General features: G+C 36.9%; 1 pseudogene; it reads left to right on the forward strand.

Annotated features, from left to right (window-relative positions):
* Positions 1-292: 292 nt before the first annotated feature.
* On the forward strand, positions 293-9,577 carry LOC113642602 (annotated as a pseudogene).
* The last annotated feature ends 13,877 nt before the right edge of the window (positions 9,578-23,454 follow it).

Below are 23,454 nucleotides of genomic sequence, written 5' to 3' on the forward strand. Positions count from 1 at the left end.
GTAATTAGGCCAAAACACCAAAAATGGATTATTCCACTCTCCTGAAGGTTTCCTTTCTGGAGAATCTTTCAATAACCCTGATATAGGAGTGGCATTTTCATCCTTACCCCAGTGATGCAGCTTCCCATAAGCCTGGAAAATTCTTCCCATGTGTACAGATTGTGTTAGGTGAGAGATGTACCGATGACTTTTTGACTCGGACACTGCGCTGGACTGTAGAGCATAGCCTAGCCTGAGCAGAAGGATTTATTTTTTGTTCCTGATGCTTGTTTGTAGTAGTCAACAATGCCGAATGGCCAAGAGAAATATTGAAGAAGAGCTCAAGCCATGTAGGCTCAGGCATTTATTTATTTTTCCCACTTTCTTTATCTCTCTCTTTAACACACACACACACCCACTCACACAGAAAACTAATAACATGAGCGTGACCCTCTGTCTAGGTGCAATCCCACTTGTCAGGATCTCCACAATCTCAACCAATCACTGGCTTGTCTCAGTTATCAGGAATAAATGTATGTATGTGTGTGTGTGTGTGTGGGGGGGGGGGGATTAAACAATATCAAACTAAGAGTAGTTAATCCAAACTGAATTAAAAGAAACAAAAAATGTTATGAGATTGGAAAAAAAATGTTCCCCATATCAGGAGCAGCTAGAAATAATTTTAAAGTAGTGCTGCATTTCAAATAAATATTGTCAAAATTGAAACAATGACATGCAAGAAATTAATTTAAGTATTTAAGAATTGCAAAAGTTAAGATTTGTTTCCTTTTTCATGGAACATGAAATTTATATATAATAATTATATAATTATGTAATGTGTAAATACGTTAGGATGATACAAATAACTGACTTTTACTCAGATATGCTTTTATTCGGCAATAATAATTCTACCATCCTCATTAACCTCTCTTTCTCCATAAGCAGACAACAATTACTCTAAATACTTAAAACATTTTGATAAAGAGCACTGTCATACTGTTAAAAGACATCTGGAGACCTTTTCTCTGAGCCCAGTGTTGTCCTGAGCTCTAGCCCCATCCTCCAAACCCATAAAGCAGCTGAGATTAATTGAAGAGGAATCACACGCACATGAAGAAGCCGTATTAAGCATAGTTAATGAGTAGCGCACCTTATTGGAAAAATGTGATGCCCTCGGGGGTGAGTGTGAGACACTGGCCAACCATAAACCAGGAGGAGAGGAATAAGAGCTGTGAAAAAGCTCAGGTATGATTTACATACATTTTTATGTTTCTCTCCAACATAAAATAAGACACAATTGAATAGAATTAAGTACGGAAAAATTGAACATTATATATAATGAAATAGAATAGAATAGAACGGCATAGAATAAATAATGAAAAATAGCAGAAACCAGGAACAAAGTGGGAGGACTGAAAAGTCCTAAAAATAAAATTTAAGAGAATAGAATAGAACAAGAAAACATTTAAACCAAAAGATGCCAAAAAAAAAAAAAGACTTCTAGAGAGTATAATTTTAAACCACAGTGAAATTCCTTTCATTGCATATCCCAGCTTATGAATAGAATAGAATAGAATACAGGCATATAGTGCAGGAGAGAGAGGGATACGGGAAAAAGCCGAAAAGCCATAAAGCCCAAATGGAATAGAATAGAATAGAATAGAATAGAATAGAACTAGGAGGGCAGGAGAGAGAGTGGAAAGACAAAGTTGAAATGCAATTAGAATAGAATAAAAAGTGGACAGTAGAGAAGGAGAAAATAGGAAAAGAAGAGAGGATGACGAGTCAGGAAGTCATGTAGAATAGGACAAAATAGAATAAAATTGAATAGATATCAGACAGGGGAGAAGAGGAGGAGACAAGAGGATGAAGAGTCTGTGCTCAGTGGTATTAATAAGTTTGGGTTAGAAGCAGAGAGTAAATGTCACATACGGCTCTCCCAATTCTTCAGGGCGATTTTTCTACAGTACAGGAAGCACACTAATCCTGCTGACACACCTAGAGAAGGTCAAAGTTGGTCAGTGAGCCAAGAAATACTCTATCAAAGTTTCCTTCCTCGGCCACCGCCACCCGTATAAATCGTGGAATTAGTGTATTGATTCGAGAAGGCACCGTCCAGCAATCACTTCCCCGGCCTTGACAACATGATTTTATCCTAGTTTTCCTGTATGATTACGCGTTGTGTTTGAGTTATTCTCCAAGCATAGGAAGTGACAGGAACAATTTGCTCAATAAAAGAAGTCAGTCGAGGATGCAATCAGACAATGAGGATCAGTTTCAGCATGTGGAGAGAAGACTGCAACAGCTACAAACCCAATTCAGTCATCAATATGGCCCTAAAAACGACTTTTTCTGGTATTATTTTTGAAGAGCTGCAGGTCATTATTATACATCAGTTAATTTTTGCAGAATATGAAACAGATAGGCAGTAAATCCTGCAATTTAAGACTTATAGCTTTCATGTTTAAGCACGGTCTAGTAAAAGGAAAGGACAGTTCTTATTTTAGTTTAAACCAATAGTCTAATTAACATGACATACTGTAACAGTTAATTATTAAATCAATTCTTCAAAATGTATGAAATTTGTTCGAAATAATTTTTGTCAGGTAAATGCTGGTTGTTAGTAATTCAACCACAGCACTGTTGTTTGGTTTATTCTGATTCTTGAGCAACAATGCTTTCTAAAAATAATTCTTGGTAACATGGCATGCTGCAATTTCTTTGCTTCATTCACTTTTAAAGAAAGAAAAACTTTTTTTACTGATATTTTGCAAATTATAACTGACTCTAACAAGATAACGAGAAAATATAAAACATAGCAAATTATTGATGTATCCGAGGAATAAAAACACTGAGATGTGTTTCTAATTTAAAATAATCATATTCAGGGTGGTAACTTTGTGCCAGGCTGCACCACACTATACTGCAATAGATAATTTTATTATATAGCATCAAACCCCAACATGGTTTATTCTTTACTTACAGTGTCCTTGAACAAAGTTCACATATCTTCACCTTTTATTTCTAATTGGTAGAACTACAATATGATATGCAGCACTATTAACCAGACTTAATCAAACATGTGAAAGTAAGAAAAGGTAAGAACGTTAACCCTGCCCCAACCTTAACCTTCATTAATATTCATATGAACATGAGTCATGTAAGTTCTGAATTTGTTAGTGTTCTAAATGGTACAAGAATGTTAACTCTTTTAAGCAGCTAAAACCGCTTGAAGAACCTTTTAAAGTCAATTCAATTCAGTTTATTTGTATAGCGTTTCTTACAATTCACATTGTCTCAAAGCAGTATCACAGAAGTTTGGAAATAGATAGTATAGAAACAGAAAAAAAGGTAAGTTTAAAATTAAGCTACTATTTATCTCTAAAATCTAATGAGCAAGCCACAGGTAAATGTGGCAAGGAAAAACTCCATGAGACGATATGAGGAACCAGGCTAAGAAGGGAACCTCATCCTCATTTATGTATATGTTTAAATAATGTCTTGTTGACAGTAGTTTTTAGTTGCTGAGCTTCTGAGGAACTCATGGGTAAGCACGAATTCTGAGTTCACCATAGACTCAAAGACAAACAGTAAAACAAGAAACAATTCAGACAACAATAAGGACGACAGTACCAAGCGGAAATAAAGGCCACCATCAGGACAACAGTGCTGCAGGATGCTGCCCCACAATCCCAATCAGATATCCAGAAGGATATTTCTTTCAGGTGTAGCCAAATCCACCTGAAAGGACATAAAACAATGTTATACAGTGCATCAAATCAATGCATCTAATGACTCGTTCACCTACCATCATTTGACACTACCTGAATTCCTGTTATACACAACCCAAAACCAAATATTTCCCACCGGCTGAAATGAGGTTCGCCAAGCTATGACTCACTCTTAGATTGTCGCCCTGAAGATCACCAAATCAATACACTTCTAAAGTCTAAAAATGGCCTCTATAGCACTAGACCTAGGCTGAAAGGGGTCTTCCATGAGTCCCTCCTGTTGACTGAGAAGAAAACCTAAGGGGACCAAGCCCTCTTCTCTTTACAGAAGTATAGAAATCAAAGAGAGATAAAAAAGAAATAAATATCTAATAATAAGAAAAAGAAGAAGAAAAAATAAGGTTAAAAATAAATAAATAAATATACAATTAAAGTTTAGAAAAGTTTAATTAGTTAATTAAATAATTTAATTAATTAATTTAAAAAATGTTTAAATAAAAATTTTAAATACTCATTTACCTAAGAAAAGCTATTCATAAAAATCTAAACTAAACAAATGAGCTTTTATCCTGGACTTAAACACTGAGACTGTGTTTGAATCCCAAACACTAATTGGAAGTTTGTTCCATAATTGTAGGGCTCTGTGAGAAAAAGCTCTGCCCCCTGCTGGAGACTATAGTACTTGAGGTACTACCAAATAGCCTGCACCTTTTGATCGAAGTAGGCATGACAGATCATAAAATAATAAAAGATCTCTCAGCTACTGTGGTGAGAGACCAATAAGTGCTTTATAGGTTAATAATAGTATTTTATAATCAATGTGAAACTTGACTGGAAGCCAATGCAATGAGGATAAGATGGGGGTGATGTGTTCATATCTTCTGGTTCTAGTTAGGACTCTAGCTGCTGCGTTCTGGACTAACTAGAGCTTGTTTATGCTCCTAATGGAATATCCAGACAGTAAAACATTACAATAATCCAAACTAGAGGTAACAAATGCATGAACTAGTGTTTCTGCATCATGTAATGACATCATATTTCTTATCTTAGCAATATTTCTGAGATGAATGAAGGCTACCGTTGTAGTATTATTTATGTGAGCTTTTTTTTTAAATGCAAAAGATAAGGAAAGAAGTGCTAGTTGAAGTGTTTCCTGAATAAGTAGGTCAACCACCGCTTGAAAATAGCCAGTGACTCAGCTGTCCGGACCTCTAGGGGAAGTTCATTCAAATGAGAGACCGGTATCAATAATCACACCAAGGTTTTTTACCGCTGCACATAATGTAATAGAAAGACCATCCAGAGTTACTCTGTAATCAGAAAGCTTACTTCTGGCTGCCTGTGGTCCTAGTAGAAGGGCTTCTGTCTTGTTAGAGTTAAGCAGGAGGAAGTTAGTAAGCATCCACTGTTTGATGTCATTCACACAATCTTCAATGTTATTAAGCTGGTGACTCACATCTGACTGAGCTGAAACATATAGCTGCGTGTCATCAGTATAACAGTGGAAGCCAATACCATGTTTATGAATAATTGCACCAAGGGGTAGCATATATAAGGAGAAAAGCAATGGGCCTAAAACAGAACCTTGCGGAACACCAACCATTACCTTAGTTTGTTTAAAGTGGTCACCATTTAGCTCTATGAACTGATAGCCATTAGACAAATAATACCCGATCCAGGAGAGAGCTGTCCCTTTAACACCAACAACATGTTAAAGCCTATCAAGTAATATATAATGGTCAATGGTATCAAAATCTGCACTAAGATCAAGTAACACCAGGAAAGAGACACAACCCTGATCAGATGCCAGTAACAGGTCATTTACCACTTTAACCAGTGCTGTCTCTGTGCTATGATGAGGTCTAAATCCTGACTGATACATTTCATGAATATTATTCCTATGTAGGTCTGAACATAACTGCTGAGCTACAACATTTTCTAAGATCTTGGAGATAAAAGAAAGGTTTGATATTGGCCTATAGTTGGACAGTTGAAGGACATAGGGCCTCTCATTCTTCATGCGGCACATAAAATCCAGACTCTACGGTCCTACGTGAACCGAGGAGCATGCAAACACCAGCAGGAGGGCAGAACCCCATCTCCATCTGGCCTGTGACACGTCACAACCAGAGATTGTCATAATGTTAGTGGGAAGTGGGGCTTCACCACAAGCTAAGACTAGTAATGGTGTGACACCACTGGATCTCATTCTCAAAAAACTACGGACCTCCAAAAGGAACACACGTGCCAAGATGTTGTGCCTGAAAAGGCTGCTCATGTTCATGCCTTACGTGCGGTTCAAAATGAAGAGCTCACTGAAAAATGATCCAGAGTACTGGGCCTTGCCACTTCATTAACAGTTTGTTTGCCGACGTGGGCAGCAGTAACAGTACCATCTGTCCAGGTTGCAGTTCTCGGGATCTGGCATGATGGTCATACCAGGTCTTTTGTGCTTTCTGTGCCTGTCTGAGGTTCTCTTGGGCCTTCTCCCTGTAGCTTTCCAGGCGGTCCCTCACTTCAAGAGCGTACTGGACTATGCCCTTCTCAGACTTCGTCTCATTTCCAGACGTAGCGACCTCCCACCCTTTCCGTAGGAGATACAGAGGTTTTTGTATCCGCCAGCCATACAGGAGCAAGAACGGTAGCCATTTATCCCAGTCCTTTCCAGTGTTTGACACAAACTTACGAAACATGTTCTTCAGCCTTTGGTTAAAGCGCTCCACTAGTCCATCAGTCTGTGGATGGTATCTGCTTTTCTTTAAGGCAGTGATGCCTAACTGTGGTGCAGCAACTTCATCAGCCTCGTTGTGAAATTAGTCCCTTGATCTGTGAGGATCTCCTCAGGTATCCCAACCTTGGAGAACAACTGGACGAGGGCATTGATGATCTTTGGGGTTGTGATGGAACGAAGAGGGAAGGCCTCCGGATAGCTTGTTGCATAGTCACTGATGACCAGGATGTACTGATGCACCACGATGTCCATGGTGATGCACTGAAAGGGAACAGATATGACAGGCAAAAGGTGTAAGGGTGCCCTATCCTGTTGGTGCACAGCATTGATCATTTGGCATGTGTGGCATGTGGTGCAGCATGTTTGTACATCAGTATACATGGAAGGCCAACTAAATCATGAGCTAATGCGTGCATAGGTTTTCTGGAGTGCCATATGCCCTGCCCATGGAACACTGTGACCTAGGTGTAACACAAGGGGACGACAACATGTAAGGACAACCAGACGGGTAGATTCATGATTTTGCATGTACAATATATCATTGACAACAACATACTTTTCCCCACACAAGTCAGCTGGGTTACCCTCTAACACCCTGGTAAACAGTGGTTTCAAAGACTTGTCAGCTTTTTGCAACTCAGCAATGTTCTCTGGGACCTGCCAGTCATGATTTCCCAGACCTTCAGTTTGGATCGTGGGAGCTGGTGTACCCAAACCTTTTTCCAGTCGCCATTGACGACGTGACTTTCTGTGGCCTTTAGTCCCACCCTGCAGCAGACTATGATGTAAGTCTGTTCTCCTCTCTTGGGACATAACAAAAACCAGTCAATTTTGCCTTACGAACTGAACACACTGTTGCCCTGTGACCCAGTTGTTGGCAGTAAAAACACACAAGTCTCAGGCGCCGCTCTCTGTGCCCGAGTAGCATCAAAGTCAATGTTAGGTTCCCCAGACCTGTTGGAAGTGCTTTTAACATTACCTTTTACAGGTTGAGAGCACTGACTACCACGATGAGCGTTGAGATACTGCTGTGCCAGCTTAGCAGCATCCACTCCAGTTGCTGGCTCGTGTTCCTTGACCCATACCCGAATCTCGTAGGTTAGGACCCGCATAAACTGCTCAGGACAACTGTCTCACTGATCTCCTCCTTTGTGTGCAGCTCAGGTCTCACCCAGCGACAGTAAAAGTTCCTCAGTCTGTTGTATGTTTCTGTTGGCGATTCTCGAGCTGGAGTCGACGTGGCTCGGAATTGCTGGCAGTAAGTCTCCGGCGAAATGTTGAATTTTTCCAACAGCGCCTCCTTCAGCTCGGCATAATCCTCGGTCAACCTGGCAAGCTGTGCTTCTCCTCCGAGCTGGTGTAGGAAGCTCCATACATGGACTTTCATCCTCAGTTGGCTCATTCCTCCCTCTGCTCTTGTGCGTTCAGGAAGTCCCGTTTCACCAAATACATCTCACCTTTAGATGTCGCCGCAGGTGACTCGGGTCGTCGGGGTGATGCCACCTTGGGACGCACTGGTTGGAGCTCTCTCTCCTCCTCCATAGACTCAGCCATGTCCCAGGCCACATCAGACTTAGCCATAGCCTTGCTCTGTGAGCGAAGCCCCACTCTAGGTTTTCTACCTATGGTTGCAGACTTGCGAGTAGCCATCCCACTTCTGACACCAAATGTCAGACAACAGGTCTTCGCAGACCCGCTGTTCAGGCTTAACTGGGTTTCCCCCCAAAAAAAAAGAAAAATGATGGCAATACTCAAGATGTAATTATATATATATATATATATATATATATATATATATATATATATATATATATATATATATATATATATATATATATAAATAAAAGTCCACTACTTTAAGACAGACAAAAAAAAAATTGCTCACGGCACCACACTTGCACGCTCGCCAGCCAGGTAAACTGACCCAGACCTTTCTCTGGGGCGCCTTCTTATAGGCCAAGCCAATGTCTATAACAGGTAAGTATAGACACACAACAGCACAAAACATTAAACGCAAGACAAAGCTAAGGTGTTTGTGTGTGTGTGTGCTGCACAGATCAATGTGCATAGGGACAGGACACTCTGTCACAGAGAGATGTTTAACTACTTGATTGGAAGAATTCCAGGGACACTCTTTCTCATAGCTATGCAAAGAACTCTAGCTCAACTACCTCCTCATGACTTTTTAAAAGTCTGAACGAACTGCCCATTCCAGCCTCTAATGCAGTGGAACTCCTACTGAAACATACTTTTTTTTTTCATTTTATCGAATTTTTATCTGTGTGACTGGCATAAATTTGTAATGTAAATTTTTGTGCATGTGCCTTTTATTGTAAATCAATTTAAACAGTCTAAAGTTAAAAGACTAATCTTGATTTGACGTTTTTCTTGAAGTTTTTATTTTTTACAACACTGACTACAAAAAGAGAGATGATGATTATTATTATTATTATTATTAAATGAAAATCTGGGTACCAACAATATTTAATATGCAAGTCTGTTTTCTTGGTGTTCTGTCCAACCATGATGTAGATGATAGAGATGGGTTCCCGTTACCCACCCGCTGCCCCGATGGTCAACGAATCCTTTTGCATTCAACCCTTCAGTAAGGAACGATGCACATTCTTTACTTCAGTCAAGTTATCCACAGGGGCAATGGTGTAAACTATTTTACACTATTCTACAATCAGGCTGTCGCCACTGCATTACAGCCTCAAGCAGGATCTGTTGCTACCCCCTGGAACAAAATAACATGGCCCAGGTATTTCACCCCTTGTTGGAAGAAAGCACATTTCCCTAATTTAATCTTCAGACCTTCCTGCTCTAAGAAACTTACAACAACCTTCAACCTCCCTAAGTACTGAGCAACGGAGGTGTAGAACACCACAATGTAATCCAAATACAAAAGTAAGGACTGACACTATTGATTCCCAAACAATCGTTCCATCAATAGCTGGAATTAAAGGGTGCATTGCAAAGCCCAAAAGGCATTTGATTGCTCTTAAACAAGCCAAAAGTTATGCAATACGCGGTCTTAGGCTTATCCCCTCTGTGACAGGGACCTGATTATACCCACTGGCTAAATCCAAAGTGGAAAACCAGTGGCCCCCTGTCAGTGCATCCAGAGATCCCATGAAATGCATCCCTTCTAGTCTTACCATTATGCTGACAGTAGTCAACACACAAACATAAACTACTGTCCTTCATTTTAACCAACACAATTGAGGATGCATAAGGGCTACTACTCTCCCTTATGACTTCAGATTCCAACAGTTGATAAATATGGGCTCTCACAACCTCATATTTAGAAGGGAGAAAATTATGATGACGTTGCCATACAGGAATATCATGTAAAAGCGGGATCTCGTGTGAAATGAGATTGGTACATCCCAAATCACCTTTATGAGCAGAGAAAAATTCTGGTACTTCTCAAGTAAAGCCCTAACTCGCTTAAGCTCCATCTTCGACAACACTGACAGATCGACTGCATGAATCTGTTCCAAAACTATGGAACCCACTGTCTGGATGGTTTGGGAACACATGGTAGCTACCCCTGGTCTAATCTCAGTAACTCATGCTGGTAAACCGAGTAAATATACACTTGTCAGGGCACCCGACACTCTGCGTGGGAGACGCAAGACATCTGAAATTCCCACTTTTACCATTGGCTGATACACTGTGCCTCGAGTTGCCCACAACAATGAGAGAGATACCAACAAACCCTGAACTACTTACAAACTGTTCTGCACAGGAGGCTTCTACCAACTTCATAGTCCCACCCAGGATGCGACACACTCATAGAGCACGCACTTTAACCTTGTCCACACCCTTAAACTGACCATCACTTTGATGGCAGTACTGCAAAGCTTAAAATGGCAGACTCCTTGATCAGCACCATGAACTATAAAGAAATATGGGCTTCTCAGAGGTTCTTGAGAAAGGATTATGTTTATAAAGTTTCTCAATTAATTATAAGGATATCCTAAGATTGCCACACTGGGGAAAGTTAAGTATGCTCTTCACAATGGTTTCAAGTAGAATGTTATTAAATAGCTAGTCCCTCTTTTGTAAAAATTTAATGATTAAAATGCTTACAAAACATTACAGCTGTACATCCACAATGTGCTTTAAAAATCACTTTTTTTTTGCAGTATAGAAATACATATTCTCAGAGCCCCAGCAGCGCCTGGCCATGGAAAAAGCAATATTGCCTCCAAGCGCTGATTGATGTACTCCCTCTGTTTATAATCTCATTTGGAATGGCTTTCTCTCTTCCTACTGTATGTCTGTCACTTTGCTGCTTGTATTTCATTACACTAGATTGATACTCTCCAGTAAACAAAATCTCAGAGCACAAAAATAAAGTCTTAAGCCTTTCTAATAGGGCTCATTAATGCTGGTTTATGGTTATGTCCATCACTGTAGCACCATTTCATAAATATCTGACAAACACCTTAGAGATGAGAGACCTGCCAGAATGCTGTACAGCAATGATCAAGTAATGTTTCAATAAATAATAAATAACATGTTTGTGGACATTGCTGTATTTCCTTGTCTCTCTTGCAAAGATCTTTTTTCCTCAGAGAGGAGTGTAAACTGTCTATGTTTCAAAGAACATGGTGTTTCTGTGACTGTTTTCAATCAGGTTTCTGGTTTCAATGACAGGTGTCTTGTCCAATGATCGGTAAGTTTCCATTCACAAACAATACCTACCTTTTCCGGTTTGTCTGAATTGTCAGTGTGTTTTTGGATTTGTTAATGTGTTTTCGGATATGTTAAGGTGTTTTCGGGTTTGTTAATTTGTTTTCGGATTTGTTGTTTTGTTTTCGGATTTGTTAATGTGTTTTGCACTTCTCGGCCACCGTAGGTTTCAGATTTTAAATCTAAAAATAGCAGAGAAAGTGACAGCAGGATTATGATCTTTGTGTAAAGTGACACATGACATACAGTAACAAAAGGGCTAGGGGTGAGAGTGGGGTGAGTCTAGGAGCAACAGTTTAAGTGGACTGAGTCATACATCCCTTAATTCTCTCAAAGAGAGAGAGAGAGAGAGAGAGAGAGAGAGAGAGAGAGAGAGAGAAGAGAGAGAGAGAGGGAGTGTTATGGTGTTGACTGTGCATTCAGTGTACAGTATGTTGTTCATAATTGTTCGATAGTCAGGAACACATACTTTTAGTATAAGTACATGCATGACGTAAAAATAGCATTTCTAAGGAGCTGCAAATATTATGTTGTTTTTTATGGTTAAAAATGTCATGCTCAGCTGGAAGACAGGAAAAGTACTCACAAACATCTTTTACCACATACAGTCATGTCACACCCTCTTTCAAGGATGCCTTTAGCTCAGGAGTGTCAAAGTCATTTAAAGAAATAAGTCAAACAACAGTTAGTCCTTAAGCCATGTAGACTGGACCAAAAAAGAATCCGGTTAGCGAACAAACACACATCAACCATGGCAATTAACTGTGTTCACTTCTTCGTGTTTACACTCCAAAAATTGATTATAGATTGTAGCTTTTCAAAACATATTAATAAAGTATATTCTTCACTATTTAAAATATTTTACAAAAATATAGTGTTATTTACCTTTTATAGTTTTTGTTGATCTTAAGTAAAAATGTTGCCTTTATGTGAAATAGATATATAAGAATTAATTTTTTTAGTGCGTTTGAATGTTACAAGCAAATGTGTTTATGTGTTAGTGGCTCAGGTGGTTAAGGTTCTGGGTAAGGCCCATAACCCTGGTGCTATATCATGGCTGACCCTATGCTTTGACCCCAACTTCCAAAATTGGGATATGTTAAGAAAGAATTTCACTGTGCTGTAATGTATATGTGACGATGTATATGTGACGTGACAGCCTACCTACAGGAGACTACAAACCTGGAAAGATGGTGCCAGGAGAACAATCTTCTCTTGAACGTCAGCAAGACTAAGGAGTTGATAGATTTCAGCACAAAGAAGGAGCGGTCATTCCAACCGCTAAACATGAATGGGACCCCAGCGGAGAGAGTGGACAGTTTCCGGTACCTAGGTGTTCACATCACACAGAACCTGTCTTGGTCCTGTCACATCAACACCCTGGTGAAGAAGGCCCAGCAGCGTCTGTACTACCTAGATGCTTAAGGGACTTCAAACTACCCTCTCAGGTGCTAAAGACTTTCCACACCCGCACCATTGGGAGCGTCCTGACGGATAGCATCATTTCCTGGTTCGGGAACAGCACCATGAAGGACAGGCGAGCCCTCCAGAGGGTGGTGTGGTCAGCTGAACGTACCATCCACACTGAGCTCCCTGACCTGCAGGACATCTACAGCACGCGGTGCCAGACCAGGGCCAGGAAGATTGTAAAGGATCTCAGCCATCCCAACAATGGATCTTTTCTTTGTTGCGTTCAGGGAAACGCTTCCGCTCCTTAAAAGCAAACACAGAGAGCTTCTTCCCATAGGCCATTCGGAGTCTAAAACAAGAAACACCCTAGGTCTAGTACTGGACCTGTCTCTCCATCTTCACTGTTTTTATGCACACCTTTTTTGCACTGACACTTTAACTCTGCATTGTCACTGTCACTTTAACTCTGGACTTGCACAGCACAGTGCCACTTTATACACTATATACACTATTTACACACCATACTGCACCTGGACACTTTAAGGACAATCTTTAAAAACCATACACATTTATATATGTATATTTATGTATATGTATATACATATACATAAATAATCTATATTTATGTATATGTATATACATTATTTTTCCACTTTATTTTTCATATTTTATATAGTTTTTTATATAGTTTATACTTTTTTATTTATCTATCTCCTTTTGGTTTTGGTTTATTTTTTATCCTATATTGCATTTCACTGTATGTCGTACACTGTATGTATGTGTATGTGACAAATAAAATTTGATTTGATTTGATTTGTTTGATAATTAATATAATTAAACATATTAAAAATTCATTTCTTTTACTTTCCTATCAAGTAACTTTATATGCAGTCTTGGAGGAATAGCTGGAAGTTGTATAAAATTAGGTGTGTGACAAATAAAAAACTTGAATAGATAGCAATCAAAATTAAAGCTACACGTTTGCGGCATTGTATTAAGAAGTACATCCTTCACATGTACAGTATAAAATTAATTCTTATGTTTAAAGCCAGTTTATTTGCTCATTTTGGTGTGTCATGGTGTGTGTGTGTGTGTGTGTGTGTGTGTGTGTGTGTGTGTGTGTGTGTGTGTGTGTGTGTGTGTGTGTGTGTGTGTGTTCCAATAAATGCTTATCTTAAATAAGCACACTGTAAAAAAACTACCTATAGAATTTACCCAAATGATTTGAGGTAACAATTTGCACTCAGTTGGTTTGGGTAAATTTCACCCCATATTTTTCATAAAGAGTACCTATATAAATCAGCTATAACATTTCAATAGAAATGAGATAAAATCTACTCTATGACTAGTCATGGTTTAATCAGGAAAGGTTAACTTTATCAGACATAGATCATGATTTAATTTTTTTTATTAAACAGTTCAAGAAACAAAGTACAAAACCTTTTTCAATGCATATTCAAATGCAAATAAGTTTCATGAACAAAAGAATCTAGAATTTGCTTTTTTTTTGTTTAAAAGCTATTACAATGCAAATAAAGACAATAGAGATTAGGCTAAAATTGTTCGATTTAAAATAGTGTGTCTACTTGTTCATTAATGAAACTTTATATGCCTGCTTGTTCAACTAAGTGTGTTTTTGTAATTTACTCATTTCTGCCACCTGAGACACCAATGCTTCAATACATGTATATGTATGTATACAGTGAGATAAATTTCAAAATATTTTGACATCAACATAAAATACAAAAAAAATATATATAACACTTAATAACAGTATACTTCAACTTGGGTACTTGGGAAACTGTCCCCAACACAAAGCAAGAAAATACTCTATTACATGAGCTTAATTTTGAGGCTGTGAACCTTCTTGAGACACTTGTCTTCATCAAGGTCTAAAAGAAGTTTCTGAAATACTTCAAAAGTGTTCTTGAGCTTCTTGTGATACTCAAGGTTGAGGGCATACATAAAACCCATCAACAACATGCATACCTTGGTTTTGTATACACACCCACTGATCATTTTGATGCCCTCTATCACAATAGTCACACCTAATGGATTATCCTCAGCCATGGGATTATGGATCATGCCCTTTTGAGCATTATTTAAATTTCAGAAACAAACAACAAACTTCAATGCAAGCAATAAGTTAAACAGAATTTGAATACTGTAATGCTGTTAATGAATGCATGAATTTTTCTTCCAGGGAAATTATCGTTATCTGACAGAACTCCTCTTTGGGCTAACCCTAACCCTAACCCTAAAGGGACAAGATAATATGACAATTCTATGACACAAGAGGAGTCACAAATTTGAAACTACAGTTTGATTAAATTTTATTATTATTATTTATTATTATTTCTTAATAACTTTATTTATTGAAATATTTAGAGATACTTATGTATACAGTCAAAGGCAGACAAATCTGTACAGGCAGAAACACATACAGGCAGGAAAGTCCATTTACTATAGACAGACACATGCACACTGATATAAAGATTTAAAATTGTAACACTTCATTTAACATTTCAGCAAAACATTATAACAATTCTTCATTCTAAACACATATATGGCATTGATCTAATCATAATTCATGGCTGCACAAAAGTCCGTCATATCCATGTCACAAAAGGAATAATGTTGTGTGACTGTCCTAATTGTAGGTAGTTTGTAGCAATATAAATTAAATTTCAATAAGGAAAGGGATTAAGGACATCATTTAAAAATTGAGTGTTCTAGATTTCAACACTGTTTAACTCAGTATCAACAGCACTGTTAGTATCATATAGTGGATCATAACTGCAATTCAGTTCATTCTTTCACAGGCATATGTCTAACATTTTCTAACACTAAAATAACATTTGAGTGACAACCGTAATTTATTAAGCACAAATTTTATATCAGACAAAATTACATTTTAAATGCTGTAGCTAAAGCTTAACACCAAACTTCTTGTCTTATTGGCAAAAAACACAAACACTTACACTTTATGTAACTAAAGATATTATTATTTCTTCTTTTGTTATCTTAATTAGTTAGCCAGACTTTGGCTAAGGCAGTCACAAACGTTTAGCTATGTGAGCTAGCTACAATACTAGCTAATGTTTCATTAGCTTAATACAGGTTTAACACAGATTGTGCTTTATTACTTCACAGGAATAAGATACGAGTAACAATATAATTATAGTACAATATACAATATACATAACACTATAATAACATAGGTAAAATGGTCGAAATTGCATTTTTCTTGTACCACTAATGCTTAAATAATGCAGAGAAAAATGCATTTTCTCTTGTACATTACGAAGGTACGTTACGTACGTTACTCCTCATCTAACATAGAACAATGACCACAAATCTTATGATAGGTAAGATTAAATAAGTTGCCATTTGCTTTCATAATATGATAGACAGCATGTTAGACAGGTATCTTACCTTCAGCACAGAATTTGGTCACACATACAGAATTTGGTCATACATACAGCTTTACAAATGTAGTTCACCTCCACGGTCCAGCTCACCCAACGAGCATGTAGTTTGTTCTAACAACAGGGCCAATGTTTTGGGGTATATATTATAATGTGTTTTAAGGTTGCAGGTATTACTATAAATAATTAGGTAGTGTGGGTGAATTTTACTCATTATTATATAATAAAACTTTCTGAGGGTAAAGGACCTTGCTCAGGGGCCCAGCAGTGGCAGCTTGGTGGACTTCAGATTTGAACTCATAACCTTCCAATAAGTAGTCCAACACCATAACTGCTAGGCTATCACATCCCTTAATAGGCAAATGGAAGACTATTTGCGAGGGTAGTATTTACCACCCACCAAAATAATTTTTACAGTGCAGCTATGTTGGTCATTTGATCACTGGCATTTTCCAAAGGTTTATTGGTATTTGACATTAATTTTAATAAAAAGTATTACTATGAAAAATTTCTATTCCTAAATATCGTTTTCCTAATTATATTCTTTTTTTTTCTTTAGTTATAAATAAAAATGAAAACTCTTACAACTGTATCATTAATATCTCTTTTTTCAGGACTAGTCTGTTCCCTTACAACCCGCTGTTTTAGAGAGTCTACATACAGCACATCTAAAATAGGAGCCACTTGACAACCTTTCCAAAATAATTTCTAATACAGGTGAACTGGGCTCAAATAGGATAGTACAGTTTGTTCTGCTGAGTATCTAGTTTATGATGAATGACTGCAAAACTATAATCAGTCACATGGAACCTAGAATTTGTCACGTTCTAAAGGATGGTGATGAAAATACAGGCAATGGTGGTGGTAGGGTTTGGAAAAAAGAGGAAAGAAATGCTGATAATGACCCACAATTCATTTGTTCATTTTTTTATATTCAGTACTTTTTTTTTTTCAGGAAGGATTCAAGGCCTATCACAAGATCATAAGGTTCAATTATAACACAGTCATGCAGAATCTGAAAAAAAAAAATCTGGAGAAAAAAAAATCTGTATACACATACTGTACACACACAGCAAAGAAATAAAAAAGAGTTGGCTGAAATCTTGTACATCTTGGATTAATGGGTAATATTTAATATATCTTTAACATGAACAAAACAACATTACATACAGTAATGATGAGCAAGAAAGCACTTTTTTATACTGTATTTACCAGTTTACACAAATACAATAATTTATTCCTTCCACACAGTTCACATCGTCTTATCTGAAATTTTCAATCAGTATAAACACATCGCTGCAAGTCTATGATAAGATTAATATGGACACTGTATGTAGACTGGGTTTCTGTATGCAGAGTATCATGACTTAGTATGACTTTAGCTGTTGGAGTGCAGGGCAAAGGAGATGAAAAAAAAAGTGTCCACATCATGACTAGACAAAAATAAACAAAATTGTCCTTCAAATGGTAATCACCAGACTGGTAATTGTAAACTGGAACTTTTCATCAACTTAAATAGCTACTCTTTACATCCATGGTGAGCAGAAAAGCACCTCAGGGCACATATCAAATTTTATGGGGACACAGGATCACCAAATTTCAAATCAAATAGCAAATTTGCCCAAATTTCCTTACAATAATGAGATATTTTCATCTGTTCTATAAATCAATGCATTTTTTTGTGTATTATTTATTACAAATAAATATGTTTAATGCAATATCTTCAAGGTTAAGTAAGTGTAGCCTAAATCATAAAACTTAATCTAATATGTACATACATACAATACATACATACATACATACATACAGTACATAAAGCAATAGAGTGTTTAGTAATTTTTTATCAAGTCTACTCTTAAATAGAAGTAATAAACTGAATACAGAAAACAATTAAAGCCATGGCAGCTTCTTATGTCACATATAGAAAATCAAACCCTTATCGACATGTTTGACTCATTAATGTGCGCCAGCATTTAGAACTATTATAAACATCCTGTCTCCACGTTTCACTACGTATACCAACTGCCACCCACCTGATCAATACGCTATTCAACAGCCTGAAAATGTCGCTTAGAAAATCCATACAAGCTCCAGTAATGATTGAAAATAAATTGTTGATTGTGCCATGCTGAGTGTTGTGGTAATCTCTCCTTTGTTTCAACCAACAGGAACAACACAGGTTTGTGATGTCCGGGTCAGTACGGACAGAGAGACTCAAATACCAAACAGCTGCTTGATTGATGTTGGACAACTCACTGTCATTTTCCTTAATGTGAAAATAGGGTTGTTAAATTGTATGTTCAATGCAATGGAAGTGGGGGGAAATGCCAAGATTACGCTTTTTGAACATTTGATACAGCAGGTGAGTGTTAAATTAGCAGCATGGAGCTGTTAAAAACTATGTAAGTATGTTTTGAAAACATATATAAAAACATATGTAATGGAAAATATTAAAGAAACATTGAAGAAAAAGAAGAAGAAGATGAAGAAGAAGAAGAAGAAGAAGAAGAAGAAGCAACACACTGTTACCATTGCACAATTTCATATTTATTTTCAATTTTCACTTCCATATACTGTATATAGTTGACATCTTTCAGAATGTCACTTAACATGCTCATGCGATTTAGAACACATTATAACAATAAACTAGAAACATGAATGAAACTTCATGAAGAAATCATCACAGCTACATTTCTAAAGATTGAGGATGTAGAATAAAAATTGGATGAAAAAAAGTATATTATATATAACTGCAGCTCTGTCAGGATCAGTCCTGCTTGTAATTTTTAATTTAATTTTTTATTTAATTTTTAATTTAATTTAATTTATTTTTTTTATTGGAGCCTCCAGAAACAGCTTTGTAACAGTCATAGGTAAAGCTGTTTCTTTAAGTTTTCATATGTGTCTTCAAAATGTAGTGCTTTGCTTATTAAGGTTGCCTGTCTGTATTCCAAAATGTAATTAGCTCAGCTAATGGATACATTCTATTAATAACATACAGATGAATAAAAGGATAAATAGATGGATGGAGGGATGGATGAATGAACGGATGGTTGGATACATGGATGTATGGATGGATGGGTGGGTGGATGGATGGATGAGAGGGTGGAAGTGTGGGTTGGTGGGGGGGTGGATGGATCTGTGAATGGATGGATGGATGGATGGATGGATGGATGGATGGGTGGTATATCTATTTTTGAGGCATAATGTTTTTTGAGGTTGCTTGGGTTATAACTGTTTATAGCTTCTGTAACATAAGTGATAACAGAAACTAACTAAAAACTGTGGTGTTTTATTATATATTCCTTATTTAATCATGTAAGCACACAATTTGGGATAAACTTGCATTAATAAAGAAGTGCTTTGCTGTCTAATGCAAACATGTCTTGACTGATTATAGTCAGTATAAAGCTGTCAACAATTTTTTTCTCACATACCCATTACTTTAAATGAATAAGGCTAATGAACTGATATGTTTCTTGTGCGGATTCAGAGAAATTTCTATATGTTTTTGTTTCTTTTTATGGCTGCGTTCTATGATTGGTTTGTTGCTCTATTGTCTTCATCTGTTCTGTGTTTTGTCTTTAGTTTATGTCATGGAGAGCTTGGATAGCTATTCCCTACCTAAACACCTGGGAGCGCTCTGGCAGGCTTTATTTATATCCTGTGTTATGTGTCTTTGTTTGTTCACGTGTGTTTGTCCTGCCCTTGTTGCCTTACCAACAAGTTTGTCCTGCCCTTGTTCTGTCTTATGCCCTTGGTTTTGGTTTTCTTGGTATTGTTATAGTTTTTTCCGCATGTTTCCCTGTGATTGGTTGGTCTTCTTATTTCTTTTAATGAAACCCTTGTCTGCTTGCTATCCTATTATTTGGGTCTAGATTTTGTACATCTTTGAGACGTTTCCTAAAATGATCTGTTTATACCTTGCTGTTTTACTGCCTCATCATATCATGATTCCCTTGTACGTCCAAATATTGCTCTTAATTTTGTATATCATTGATCTTCTTGGTTTTTAGTTTCAATTGTTTTGCTTGTTGCATGATGGATTATCCTCATTTAATACTATGTGCCTGTGTTTCGATCCCAATGGCATACACTTCCTTATTTCATTTGCTTTCTTATTGGTTATTTACAGACATATTGAGTAACACAGCAGACGAGCAACCCAACAATTCAACAAGTGAGGTTCTTACACAACTCCTAGTATTCACTTAATAAATCCTCTCTCCTCAGACTGAAATTCAGACGCCACTTCATATTGGATGTCTCCCTACCACTAAACGTGTGCTGGCCTAATTACAAATTAATATATAAACATGCTTTTTAATCATCAGAGCTTTTACTACAGGATGGTCTCATTTCTTGGTGACAGCTGGGGACGCTGTCTTGTGATTCGCCGTAATCCACTTTTTATTATGAAGGAAATTGCATCATTTCTGTATACAGACGGTGTGTGTTCATGCAATATATAGAGACGAGAGTCTAATAAAATTGCACTATATCCTACCTACATCTGCTAACCTCACTAGTGTTTTAACTGCATTAAACATATCGTGACCAAATCATGAAATTAGCCACTTATTGAACAAACGGCTCAGATAAATAACTAACTCATAGTAATTAGCCGATGAGCCAATAAAAATCTCTGCATGTGAGAAAAGCCCTCCTGAAGGCATGTGGCTTATCAAAAGGCATCTGAAATAGCTTGATTTAGTAAAGCTCTGCTCTCTGTGGTGGTAGCGGTTATGCTCCTAATAGCATGATTTACATAGCCACACATGGAGACAAATACACTTACATTAAATGGAAAAGGCCCTTTGTAACACACACTGATGGAGCGCTCACTGTTTGGTTCTATGTTTTCCATTTAGATTTTATTATGTGCACCATTATGCAAATGAAGCTGACCCAAATCTGTTCATGCAAATGAATGTATTTTACCTTTAAGTGCGGACATGGGATTCCCACACACATACTTGTGTAATAGACTAACAGGAAGGTACAGAATAGGCTTAACTCTACACACACACACACACACACACACACACACACACACACCCCTCCCACACACACACACACACACGCGCGCACACACACTACTAAATTCTACCAGAAATACTGTATAATCTGGTCACATGACTCCTGGATAATATTTTGTAACAAAATCATTATTCATAAAGGAAGCACCACTGAGCTCTTTATCATTCATAACAAAGCCATGTGAATATCATCATTACAGATCATTATAATGTTCTTTTTTAAAATGATTCTTCAAAATGACCAATTTTCAAAATGAAGAATTTGATAATAAGAATCATACGAATAATAACACAAAATAAATTATATAAACTAAAATAATACTACTACTAGTACTACTACTAATAATAATAGTAATTATAATAATTATTTTAATAATTCAATAATTTTACTTTCATTTTGAATATTCATTTTTTATTTTGGTCCTATTTCTATTTTATACACGGACAGTTGTAAAAAGCACTTCACTACATGTACATGTATGTTACTAATGACATTTATATTGAATATAAAGAGCACTGATTAACAATATTGTCTCATCATAAATGCAAATGATAAATAAATAACAAAAGAGCTTCTTCAGCGCAATCATATTCTAGTTCAATCAGATTTCTAACATATAAATTAGAAAAGATTTATTTAGCTAGCTATTTAGCTATTGCCTCAGTTTTGCTGGTTCCTTTGTATGTTTGTGACTTTTTTCTGGAATCTCTGTAAACTTCATCTAAGGGAGTTTTTTCTTGTCACAGTCACCTCAGGCTTGCTCGTTACTTATATATGTTAGTGATATGTTAGTTTTCATTTTTTCTGTTTCTGTGCTTTCATAAAGCTGCTTTGACACTATGCTAATTGTTAAAAGCACTAAAGAAATAAATTGATTTGCATTGAATTGAATAAATCCCTCTGTTCCTGTGTTCCTAGGCTCTGGATCTAATGGGACCTTGACAGGAATACAGCTGTTACGGTGTAAAGGACTATCTATCTATCTATCTATCTATCTATCTATCTATCTATCTATCTATCTATCTATCTATCTATCTGTCTGTCTGTCTGTCTGTCTGTCTGTCTGTCTGTCTGTCTGTCTGTCTGTCTGTCTGTCTGTCTGTCATATATACATATCAGATTTAAAATAAAAAAATATTGTGTATAGGTTGAATTAAAATAAATTTACTTTCTCATCAAACAATTTCATTGCCTGTAATAAACGGAATTTATCACCTATCTGCTAGCTTGAATTGTGGAGTGAGTTAATTAACTCATATGTGGCACACTAGTGTAGTGGGTAAATATATACAACCTCACAATGCTAGGGAACTGGGTTTGATCGTGCGCGCGCGCATGTGTGTGTGTGTGTGTGTGTGTGTGTGTTGAATGTCTGAAAACAAACTGTAAACACAATTTACAGATCAAAATTAAGTTAATACAATCGACTTTATTGGTGTATTTTGGATTTTTTTTACATTTGAAACTTAATTTCTTTTATATTTCTAATTTTTATGTAGCTAGACAATATATTTAGAAACACAACACAAAAGCTGACAACCATGGCTAAATTTAACAATTTTATTTGTAATTGATTACGTTTGTGGACATCTGACCATCATACAGCCACCATACAACTTCACATCCCCCACTCCACTCCTTTTCACTAGATTTTGTAATGTGCTTGTTGGGATTTGTGCACGTTCAAGACAAGAGCATGAGTGAGGTAAGGTTCTGATGTTGTGTGACTTTGTCTGGCACACAGTCACTATTCCAGGTCATCCTAAAGGTCTTTAGTGGTGTTGAGGTGGACTTTGCTTGGTGCACAGGCACATTGTCATGCAGGAACAAGAATGAGTTAGAGTCTTTAGATACAGCAAAATGACTTACTGGTTTGATATTAAAATGTCCAGATACTTTTGGCCATTGTGTCCTCTAGACTTAACAAACTTAATGTGTTTTGTTAGAGTGAAAATTTTTCAAATCATCAAAACTCAGATTAACACCGATAATTTGTGATTCTTGGGATCTTCTGATAAACACAGGTGAGTTAGACGTGGAATTTAAGAGTCTATGGTGGGATTTTGGGAACCCCCCACACCATAGACTCTTAGGAACACATGATCTTCTAGACCTGATGTTGGAAATGTGACCAACGTCATCTTAGCCCATATTCTACTGGTGGAGCTGGGATAGTCCTGGATATCCACACCTAGAGACATGTTTCAAAAACTTTTCTCCAAATGGATGTTTATATTAAATTACATTAATGGGAGAGGTCTACACATCTGCAAAATGAATAATCCACATAATTTGTTAGAGATAACTCACTGTGGTCTGGTGTCATGTTAAATGTAACACTATTCACATCGCATCATCCTGTTTTATTAAATGATTCTAAAAGTCGGGTCACGTTTCCTTTAACGTATGATACAAGAAAGAATGATTAATCTTG

Source organism: Tachysurus fulvidraco, chromosome 6 (assembly GCF_022655615.1).
Source record: "Tachysurus fulvidraco isolate hzauxx_2018 chromosome 6, HZAU_PFXX_2.0, whole genome shotgun sequence".
NCBI classification, from domain to species: Eukaryota; Metazoa; Chordata; class Actinopteri; order Siluriformes; family Bagridae; genus Tachysurus; species Tachysurus fulvidraco.